A 12,067-nucleotide genomic window follows, 5' to 3' on the forward strand; every position below is an offset into this window, starting at 1 on the left:
TGAGCATTTTGAGGAACCTCCATACTGCTTTCCACAATGGTTGAACTAATTTACATTCCTACCAGCAGTGTAGGAGGGTTCCCCTTTCTCCACAACCTCGCCAACATTTGTTGTTGTTTGTCTTTTGGATGGTAGCCATCCTTACTGTTGTGAGGTGATACCTCATTGTGGTTTTAATTTGCATTTCTCTGATAAATAGCGATGCGGAGCATCTTTTCATGTATCTGTTGGCCATCTGTATTTCTTTTTTGGAGAACTCTCTGTTCAGTTCCTCTGCCCATTTTTTAATTGGATTATTTGTTTTTTGTTTGTTGAGGTGGGTGAGCTCTTTATATATTTTGGATGTCAAGCCTTTATCGGATCTGTCATTTACAAATACATTCTCCCATACTGTAGGGTACCTTTTTGTTCTATTGATGGTGTATTTTGCTATACAGAAGCTTTTCAGCTTAATATAGTTCCACTTGTTCATTTTTGCTGTTGTTTTCCTTGCCCAGGGAGATATGTTCAAGAAGAGGTCACTCATGTTTATGTCTAAGAGGTTTCTGCCTATGTTTTTTTCTAAGAGTTTTATGGTTTCATTACTTACATTGAGGTCTTTGATCCATTTTGAATTTACTTTAGTGTATGCGGTTAGACAGTGATCCAGTTTCATTCTCCTACATATGGCTGTCCAGTTTTGCCAGCACCATCTGTTGAAGAGACTGTCATTTCCCCATTGTATGTCCATGGCTCCTTTATCAAATATTAATTGACCATATACATTTGGGTTAATGTCTGGAGTCTCTAATCTGTTCCACTGGTCTGTGGCTCTGTTCTTGTGCCAGTACCAAATTGTCTTGATTACTATGGCTTTGTAGTAGAGCTTGAAGCTGGGGAGTGAGATCTCTCCCACTTTATTCTTCTTTCTCAGGATTGCTTTGGCTATTCGGGGTCTTTGGTGTTTCCATATGAATTTTGAATTATTTGTTCCAGTTCACTGAAGAATGTTGCTGGTAATTCGATAGGGATTGCATCAAAACTGTATATTGCTTTGGGCAGGATGGCCATTTTGATGATATTAATTCTTCCTAGCTAAGAGCATGGGATGAATTTCCATTTGTTAGTGTCCCCTTTAATTTCTCTTAAGAGTAACTCATAGTTTTCAGGGTATAGGTCTTTCACTTCTTTGGTTAGGTTTATTCCTAGGTATTTTATTCTTTTTGATGCAATTATAAAGGGAATTATTTTCCTGATTTCTCTTTCTATTGGTTCATTGTTAATGTATAGGAAAGCCACAGATTTCTGTGTGTTAATTTCATATCCTGCAACTTTGCTGTATTCTGATATCAGTTCTTGTAGTTTTGGAGTGAAGTCTTTAGGGTTTTTTATGTACAATATCATGTCATCTGCAAATAGTGACAGTTTAACTTCTTCTTTACCAATCTGGATTCCTTGTATTTCTTTGTTTTGTCTGATTGCCATGGCTAGGACCTCCAGTACTATGTTAAATAACAGTGGGGAGAGTGGGCATCCCTGTCTTGTTCCCGATCTCAGAGGAAAAGCTTTCAGCTTCTCGCTGTTCAGTATAATGTTGGCTGTGAGTTTATCATATATGGCTTTTATTATGTTGAGGTACTTGCCCTCTATTCCCATTTTGCTGAGAGTTTTTATCATGAATGGGTGTTGAATTTTGTTGAATGCTTTTTCAGCATCTATGGAGAAGATCATGTGGTTTTTGTCCTTTTTGTTTATGTGGTGGATGATGTTGATGGATTTTCGGATGTTGTACCATGCTTGCATCCCTGGGATGAATCCCTCTTGGTCATGGTGTATGATCCTTTTGATATACTGTTGAATTCTGTTTGCTAATATTTTATTGAGTATTTTTGCATCTACATTCATCAGGGATATTGGTCTGTAATATTCTTTTTTGGTGGGGTCTTTGCCTGGTTTTGGTATTAGGGTGATGTTGGCTTCATAGAATGAGTTTGGGAGTATTCCCTCCTTTTCTATTTTTTGGCACACTTTAAGGAGAATGGGTATTATGTCTTCTCTGTGTGTCTGATAAAATTCCGAGGTAAATCCGTCTGGCCCGGGGGTTTTGTTCTTGGGTAGTTTTTTGATTACCATTTCAATTTCTTTGCTCGTAATTGGTTTGTTTAACTTTTGTGTTTCTTCCTTGGTCAGTCTTGGGAGGTTGTATTTTTCTAGGAAGTTGTCCATTTCTTCTAGGTTTTCCAGCTTGTTGGCATATAGGTTTTCATAGTAGTCTTTAATAATTCTTTGTATTTCTGTGGAGTCTGTTGTGATTTTTCCATTCTCATTTCTGATTATGTTGATTTGTGTTGATTCTCTTTTTCTCTTAATAAGTTGTGCTAGAGGCTTATCTATTTTGTTTATTTTCTCAAAGAACCAGCTCTTGGTTTCATTGATTTTTGCTGTTGTTTTATTCTTCTCAATTTTGTTTATTTCTTCTCTGATCTTTATTATGTCTCTCCTTTTGCTGACTTTAGGCCTCATTTCTTCTTCTTTTTACAGTGTCAGTAATTGTGATGTTAGACTATTCATTTGGGATTGTTCTTCCTTCTTCAAGTGTGCCTGGATCACTATATACTTTCCTCTTAAGACTGCTTTCGCTGCATCCCACAGATGTTGGGGCTTTGTTTGTTGTTGTTGTCATTTGTTTCCATATATTCCTTTATCTCTATTTTAATTTGTTCATTGATCCATTGATTATTTAGGAGCATGTTGTTAAGCCTCCATGTGTTTGTGAGCCTTTTTGTTTTCTTTGTAGAATTTATTTCTAGTTTTATGCCTTTGTGGTCTGAAAAGTTGGTTGGTAAAATTTCAATATTTTGGAATTTACTGAGGCTCTTTTTGTGGGCTAGTATGTGGTCTATTCTGGAGAATGTTCCATGTGCACTTGAGAAGAATGTGTATCCTGTTGCTTTTGGGTGTAGAGTTCTATAGATGTCTATTAGGTCCATCTGTTCTACTGTGTTGTTCAGTGCCTCCATGTCCTTACTTATTTTTTGTCTGGTGGATCTATCCTTTGGGGTGAGTGGTGTGTTGAAGTCTCCTAAAATGAATGCATTGCAGTCTATTTCCCCCTTTAGTTCTGTTAGTATTTGTTTCACATATGCTGGTGCTCCTGTGTTGGGTGCGTATATATTTAGAATGGTTATATCCTCTTGTTGGACTGAGCCCTTTATCATTATGTAGTGTCCTTCCTTATCTCTTGTTACTTTCTTTGTTTTGAAGTCTATTTTGTCTGATATTAGTACCGCAACCCCTGCTTTCTTCTCTCTGTTGTTTGCCTGAAATACTTTTTTCCATCCCTTGACTTGTAGTCTGTGCATGTCTTTGGGTTTGAGGTGAGTTTCTTGTAAGCAGCATATAGATGGGTCTTGGTTTTTTATCCATTCTATTGCTCTGTGTCTTTTGATTGGTGCCTTAAGTCCATTTACATTTAGGGTGACTATTGAAAGATATGTACTTATTGCCATTGCAGGCTTTAAATTCGTGGTTACCAAAGGTTCAAGGTTAGCCTCTTTAGTATCTTACTGCCTAACTTAGCTCACTTATTGAGCTGTTATATACACTGTCTGGAGATTCTTTTCTTCTCTCCCTTCTTTTTCCTCCTCCTCCATTCTTCATATGGTGGGTGTTTTGTTCTGTGCTCTTTTTAGGGGTGCTCCCATCTAGAGCAGTCCCTGTAAGATGCCCTGTAGAGGTGGTTTGTGGGAGGCAAATTTCCTCAGCTTTTGCTTGTCTGGGGATTGTTTAATCCCTCCATCATATTTAAATGATAATTGTGCTGGATACAGCATCCTTGTTTCAAGGCCCTTCTGTTTCATTGCATTAAATATATCATGCCATTCTTTTCTGGCCTGTAAGGTTTCTGTCAAGAAGTCTGATGTTAGCCTGATGGGTTTTCCTTTATAGGCGACCTTTTTCTCTCTAGCTGCCTTTAAAACTCTTTCCTTGTCCTTGATCTTTGCCATTTTAATTATTATGTGTCTTGGTGTTGTCCTCCTTGGGTCCTTTCTGTTGGGATTTCTGTGTATTTCCGTGGTCTGTTCGATTACTTCTTCCCCCAGTTTCGGGAAGTTTTCAGCAATTATTTCTTCAAGACACTTTCTATCCCTTTTTCTCTCTCTTCTTCTTCTGGTACCCCTATAATACAGATATTGTTCCTTCTGGATTGGTCACACAGTTCTCTTAATATTGTTTCATTCCTGGAGATCCTTTTATCTCTCTCTATGTCAGCTTCTATGCGTTCCTGTTCTCTGGTTTCTATTCCATCAATGGCCTCTTGCATCTTATCCATTCTGCTTATAAATCCTTCCAGAGTTTGTTTCACTTCTGTAATCTCCTTCCTGGCATCTGTGATCTCCCTCCAGACTTCATCCCTTAGCTCTTGCATATTTCTCTGCATCTCCATCAGCATGTTTATGATTTTTATTTTGAATTCTTTTTCTGGAAGACTGGCTAGGTCTGTCTCCTTCTCTAGTGTTGTCTCTGTGATCTTGGTTTGCCTGTATTTTTGCCTTTTCATGGTGATAGAAATAGTTTGCAGAACTGGGACAAGTGACAGCTGGAAGAACTTCCCTTCTTGTTGGTTTGTGGCCTTCCTCTCCTGGGAGAACAGCGACCTCTAGTTTCTTGTGCTGGGCAGCTGCATGCAGACAGGGCTTCTGCTTCCTGCCTGGCTGCTATGGAGTTTATCTCCGCTGTTGATGTGGGCGTGCCCTGCCTCGGGCTGGTGCTCCAAAATGGTGGAGCCGGTTTGGAGAAGGAGCGGCTGGGAGGCTATTTATCTCTGTGAGAGGCCTCCATGCTCCCTGCTGCCCAGGGGGTTAGAGTGCCCAGAGATCCTCAGATTCCCTGCCTCTGGACTAAGTGTCCCACCCTGTCCCTTTAAGACTTCCAAAAAGCACTTGCCAAAACATAACAAAACTAAACGAAACATAAAAAAGCCACTCGCTTTTGTTTGTCCTCAGGCGCTGGCCTCAGGGACCTGCTCACCAGTCTTGCTGCCCTGTTTCCCTAGTATCCAGAACCCCATGTATGCACTGTGTCTGCACTCTGGTCTGGATGGCTGGGGCTGGGTGTTTAGCAGTCCTGGGCTCCCTTCTCCCTCCCTGCTCTGACTCCTCTCCTCCCGCTGGGATTTGGGGGGAGGGGCGCTCAGTTCCCGCCGGGCTGGGGCTTGGATCTTACCCCCTTCATGAGGCGCTGGGTTCTCACAGGTGTGGATGTGGTCTGGATGTTGTCCTGTGTCCTCTGGCCTCTATTCTAGGAAGAGTTGTCTTTGTTATATTTTCATAAATATATGTGGTTTTGGGAGGAGATTTCTGCTGCTCTACTCACGCTGCCATCTTGGCTCTGCCTCCTAGAGCAATGGGTTTTGCTGTCATGCACCAGGACAAGCCTTCCCCATTCTAAGCCTAGCATGAGCTCTCTGCCTTTCACCACAAAACAAACAAGTCAAAAGACTGGACTTTTGATTACATGTGTTGAATTAAACACATGTACTATTTTCACTCCTGAAGCTTAACTAAAATGGAATAAGAAAGATATAAATAGCAAGTAGAAACTTCAGTTCATAAGGAACTGTTTTGTAGATGCAGGCATTAGGCTCCTCAGATTTCAAGAATTAGAGGCACCAGATACCACAAAAGGTGGAGTTAAAGTATAGGGTTGAAAAGGGGAGTTCAGTGGAAGACTGCTTAAAGACACAGCCATCACTACCCTACCCCACACCAAGAAACTACCTTATCTACCCTTACTGTTACAGGATAATAGAAGTTTATTTTCAGGAGGAAGAGAATCTGACTTGGGGAGAGTATTAGTGAGACGCCAGACTGGAAACAAGGAACTGAATGAAAGCCTGCATGCTGAACAGGGATCCACACTCTCCTATCCTTTCTGCTTTTTCTCATCTGACTCTGAGAAGGCCAGCAGCCAGGTTTACAAGTCCCAAGGCATGAAACTTGAGGAGGAGGAGGATCATGACCATGATCTTGAAAACCTGAATGATGTTAAGACAATGCTAACATTTGGGAGTTCCCTCCTTGAAAAATCCAGCTCACCCACCAACACTCTGCAAGGAAGCTCTATCAGTTAGTCCCCAGCCCCAGCTTCCAGTCAGCTTCAGCGTGCTTGCCACTTAGTATGCATGTGCAGCTGGGGATAGACAGACATTTGTGGACAGCCTTCAACACAACAGACAGAGACCAAAACAAACAGAGGCAATGCTCAACATAGAGAACCACAGCTTCAAAAGACTAATTCTCTTTAGAGAGAAAAATGGAAAAACCTGCAACTAGGAAACAAGAAAAGGATGCTATTTAAAAGAGAAAAAATAAATAATCAGAGAAGAGCTCTAGCTAAGTATAATGTGGTGGGTAGTCAAAATTGTAGCAAGAGAATCATTGTCAAATGAAATTTTCATTGAAGCCCTATAAAAAACAGATAAAAATGGTATTTTTTTTAGCACAAATTTATGTTAAAATGTGTGTGTGGCTTGAGTAGCTGGGGGTCTACTGGGAAGGAAGGCCATGTGCTCACATTCCTCAGCTGCTGCTCCATCTCTGTTACTCTGCTGACATTTTGATCTAGTTGGTTGAAGAATGCTATTGGTATTTTGATAGGGGCAGCATCGAATCTGTAGATTGCTTTAGGCAGGATGGCCATTTTGGCAATATTAATTAATTTTATTCTTTTCTTTAAAAAACTTTTTTTATTAAGATATTATTGATATACACTCTTATGAAGGTTTCACATGAAAAAGCAATGTGGTTACTACATTCACCCATATTATCAAGCCCCCCCAATACCCCCTTGCAGTTAAGTCTATCAGTATAGATGCCACAGATTCACTATTTGCCTTCTCTGTGTTACACTGTTTTCCCCGTGGCCCCTCACACCATTGTACTAAACATAATACCCCTCAATCCCCATCTCCATCCCTCCCCTGTGGTAACCCTAAGTTCCTTCTTGGGTCTGTGAGTCTACTGCTGTTTTGTTCCTTCAGTTTTGCTTCGTGTTTACACTCCACAAATGAGGGAAATCATTTGGCACTTTTCTTTCTCCACCTGGCTTATTTCACTGAGCATAATACCCTCTACCTCCATCCATGTTGCTGCAAATGGTAGGATTTGTTTCTTTCTTATGGCTGAATAGTATTCCATTGTATATATGTACCACCTCTTCTTTATCCATTCATCTACTGATGGACTCATAGGTTGCTTCCATGTCTTGGTTATTGTAAATAGTGCTGCGATAAACATAGGGTGCATATGTCTTTTTGAATCTGAGAAGTTGTATTCTTTGGGTAAATTCCAAGGAGTGGGATTCCAGATCAAATGGCATTTCTATTTTTAGATTTTTGAGGAACCTCCATATTGCTTTCCACAATGGTTGAACTAGCTTACATTCCCACCAGCAGAGTAGGAGGGTTCCCCTTTCTCTGCATCCTCCCCAGCATTTGTTATTCTCAGTCTTTTTGATGCTGGCCATGCTTAATAGCATGAGGTGATATCTCATCATGATTTTAATTTGCATTTCCCTGATAATTAGTGATGTGGAGCATCTTTTCATGTGTCTGTTGGCCATCTGAATTTCTTCTTTGGAGAATTGTCTCTTCATATCCTCTACCCATTTTTTAATTGGGTTATTTGCTTTTTGGGTGTTGAGGCATGTGAGTTATTTATATATTTTGGATATTAACACCTTGTTGGACATGTCGTTTACAAATATGTTTTCCCATACTGTAGGATGCCTTTTTGTTCTGTTGATGCTGTCCTTTGCCATACAGAAACTTTTTAGTTTGACGTAGTCCCATGTGTTCATTTTTTAGTTTGTTTCCCTTGCTTGAGGAGTGGCATTCAGGAACAATTTGCTCATGCTTATATTTAGGAGATTTTTGCATAAGTTGTCTTCTAAGAGTTTTATGGTTTCATGACTTTCATTCTGGTCTTCGATCCATTTCAAGTTTACTTTTGTGTGTGGGGTTAAACAATAATCCAGTTTCATTCTCTTACATGTAGCTGTCCAGTTTTGCCAACACCAGCTGTTGAAGAGGCTGTCATTTCCCCTTTGTATGTCCATGGCTCCTTTACCATATATTAATTGACCATATATGGTTGGATTTATATCTGGGCTTTCTACCCTGTTCCATTGGTCTATGGTTCTATTCTTGTGCCAGTACCAAATTGTCTTGATTACCTTGGCTTTGTAGTAGAGCTTGAAGTTGGGGAGCATAATCCCCCCAGCTTTATTCTTCTTTCTCAGGATTGCTTTGGCTATTCAGGGTCTTTTGTGGTTCCATATGAATTTTACAATGATTTTCTCTAGTTCATTGAAGAATGCTGCTGGTATTTTGATAGGAATTGCATTGAACCTATAGATTGTTTTATGCAGGATGGCCATTTTGACAATATTAATGCTTCCTATCCATGAGCACAGGATTTGTTTCCATTTATTGATATCTTCTTTAATTTCTCTCATGAGTGTCTTGTAGTTTTCAGAGTATAGGTCTTTGACTTCCTTGGCTCAGTTTATTCCTAGACATTTCATTCTTTTTAATGCAATTCTGAGTGGAATTGTTTTCCTCATTTCTCTTTCTGCTAGTTCATCTTTAGGGTAGGGGAGTGCAACACATTTCTGTGTATTAATTTTGTATCCCACAACTTTGCTGAATTCATATATTAAATCTAGTCATTTTGGAGTGGATTCTTTAGGGTTTTTTATATACAACATCATGTCACCTACAAACAGGGACAGTTTAACTTCTTCCTTACCAATCTGGATGCCTCTTATTTCATTGTGTTGTTTGATTGCTGTGGCTAGGACCTCCAGTACTATGTTGAATACAAGTGGGGAGAGTGGGCATCCTTGTCTTGTTCCTGATCTTAAAGGAAAAGCTTTCAGCTTCTCACTGTTATGTATGATGTTGGCTGTGGGTTTGTCATATATGGCCTTTATTATGTTGAGGTACTTGCCATTTATACCCATTTTGTTGAGAGTTTTTATCATGAATAGATGTTGAATTTTGACGAATGATTTTTCAGCATCTATGGAGGTGTGTATGTGGTTTTTGTCCTTTTTTTGATGTGGTGGATGATGTTGATAGATTTTTGAATGTTTTACCATCCTTGCATCCCTGGAATAAATCCTACTTGATCATGATGGATGATCTTTTCAATGTATTTTTGAATTCGGTTTGCTAATATTTTGTTGAGTATTTTTGCATCTATGTTCATCAGGAATGTTGGACTGTAATTTTCTTTTTTTATGGTGTCTCTGCCTGGTTTTGATATTAGAGTGATGATTGCCTCATAGAATGAGTTTGGGAGTGTTCCCTCCTCTTCTACTTTTTGGAAAATGTTAAGGAGGATGGGTATTAGGTCTTCACTAAATGTCTGATAAAATTCAGCAGTGAAACCATCTGGTCCAAGAGGTTTTTTTTTAGGTAGGTTTTTGATTTCCTATTCAATTTCATTGCTGGTAATTGGTGTATTCAGATTTTCTGTTTCTTCCTGGGTCAGCCTTGGCGGGTTGTATTTTTCTAGAAAGTTGTCCATTTCTTCTAGATTACCTAGTTTGTTAGCATATAATTTTTCAAAGTATTCTCTAATAATTCTATGTATTTCTATAGTGTCTGTAGTGATTTTTCCTTTCTCTTTTCTGATTCTGTTTATGTGAGTAGACTCTCCTTTTTTCTTGATAAGTCTGGTGAGGAGTTTATCTACTTTGTTTATTTTCTCAAAGAACCAGCTCCTGCTTTCACTGATTCTCTCTATTGTTTTATTCTTCTCTATTTTTATTTCTGCTCTAATCTTTATTGTGTCCCTCCTACTACTGACTTGGGCCTCATTTATTCTTCTTTTTCTAGTTTTGTTAATTGTGAGTTTAGACAGTTCATATGGGATTGTACTTCTTTCCTGAGGTATGCCTGTATTGCAATATACTTTTCTCTTAGCATGGCCTTTGCTGCATCCCACAGACTTGGCGGTGTTGAATTATTGTTGTCATTTGTCTCCATATATTGCTTGATCTTTGTTTTTATTTGGTCATTGACCCATTGATTATTTAGGTGCATGTTTTTAAGCTTCCATGTGTTTGTGGGCTTTTTCATTTTCTTCACATAATTTATTTCTAGTTTCATACCTTTGTGGTCTGAGAAGCTGATTGGTACAATTTCAATCTTTTTTAATTTATTGAGACTCTTTTTCTGGCCTAGTATATGAGCTATTCTTAAAAATGTTCCATGTGCACTTGAGAAGAATGTGTATTCTACTGCTTTTGGGTGTACAACTCTGTAGATGTCTGTTAGGTCCATCTGCTCTAATGTGTTGTTCAGTGCCTGTGTCCTTACTTATTTTCTGTCTGGTTTATTTGTCCTTCAGAGTGACTGGAGTGTTGAAGTCTTCTAGAATGAATGCATTGCAATTCTATTTCCCCTTTTAATTCTGTTAGTATTTGTTTCACATATGTAGGTGCTCCTGTGTTGGGCACATAGATATTTATAACGGTTATATCTTCTTGTTGGATTGACCCTTTTATCATTATGTAATGTCCTTCTTTGTCTCTTGTGACTTTCTTTGTTTTGAAGTCTATTTTGTCTGATACAAGTACTGCAACTCCTGCTTTTTTCTCCCTTTTAGTTTCATGAAAAATCTTTTTCCATCCCTTCACTTTTAGCCTGTGTATGTCTTTGGGTGTAAAGTGAGTCTTTTATAGGCAGCATATAGATGGATCTTGTTTTTTTTATCCATTCAGTGACTCTATGTATTTTGATTGGTGCATTCAGTCCATTTACATTTAGGGTAATTACCAGTAGGCATGTACTTATTGCCATTGCAGGCTTTAGATTCATCATTACCAAAGGTTCAAGGTTAATGTCCTTTCTATCTAAGAGTCTAACTTAAATCACTTAATATACTATTGCAAGCACAATCTAAAGGTTCTTTTTTTTCTCCTCCTTTTTCTTCCTCCTCCATTCTTTATACTTTAGGTATCATATTCTGTACTCTTTGTCTATCCCTTGATTGACTTTGGGAATAGTTAATTAAAAAAATTTTTTTTATTAAGGTATGATTGATATACACTCTTATGAAGGTTTCACATGAAAAAACAATGTGGTTACTACATTTACCCATATTATCAAGTCTCTACCCATACCCCAATGCAGTCACTGTCCATCAATGCAGCAAGTTGCCAGAGATCCACTGTGTCCCTTCTCTGTGATACACTGTTCTCCCCATGATCCCCCACACCATGTGTACTAAACATAATACCCTTCAGTCCCCTTCTCCCTCCCTCCCCATCCACCCTCCCACACACCTCCCCTTTGGTAACCACTAGTTCATTCTTGGAGTCTCTGAGTCTGCTGCCATTTTATTCCTTCAGTTTTGCCTCATTGTTATACTCCACAAATGAGGGAAATCATTTGGCATCTGTCTTTCTCTGCCTGGCTTATTTCACTGAGCATAATGTCCTCCAGCTCCATCCATGTTGTTGCAAATGATAGGATTTGTTTCTTTCTTATGGCTGAATAATATTCCATTGTATATATATACCACATCTTCTTTATCCATTCATCTACAGATGGACACTTAGGTTGCTTCCATATATTGGCTATTGTAAAAAGTGCTGCAGTGAACATAGGGGTGCATATGTCCTTTTGAATCTGAGAAGTTGTATTCTTTGGGTATATTCCAAGGAGTGGGATTCCAGGGTCAAATGGTATTTCTACTTTTAGTTTTTTGAGGAACCTCCATATTGCTTTCCACAATGGTTGAACTAGCTTACATTCCCACCAGCAGTGTAGGAGGGTTCCCCTTTCTCCAGATACTCACCAGCATTTGTTGTTCTTAGTTTTTTCGATGCTGGCCATCCTTACTAGTGTGAGGTGATATCTCATTGTGGTTTTAATTTGCATTTCCCTGATGATTTGTGATGTGGACATCCTTTCATGTGTCTGTTGGCCATCTCAATTTCTTCTTTGGAGAACCATCTCTTCATATCCTCTGCCTATTTGTTAATAGGGTTATTTGCTTTTTGGGTGCTGAGGTGT

The sequence above is a fragment of the Manis javanica genome, chromosome 5 (assembly GCF_040802235.1).
Source record: "Manis javanica isolate MJ-LG chromosome 5, MJ_LKY, whole genome shotgun sequence".
NCBI lineage: Eukaryota > Metazoa > Chordata > Mammalia > Pholidota > Manidae > Manis > Manis javanica.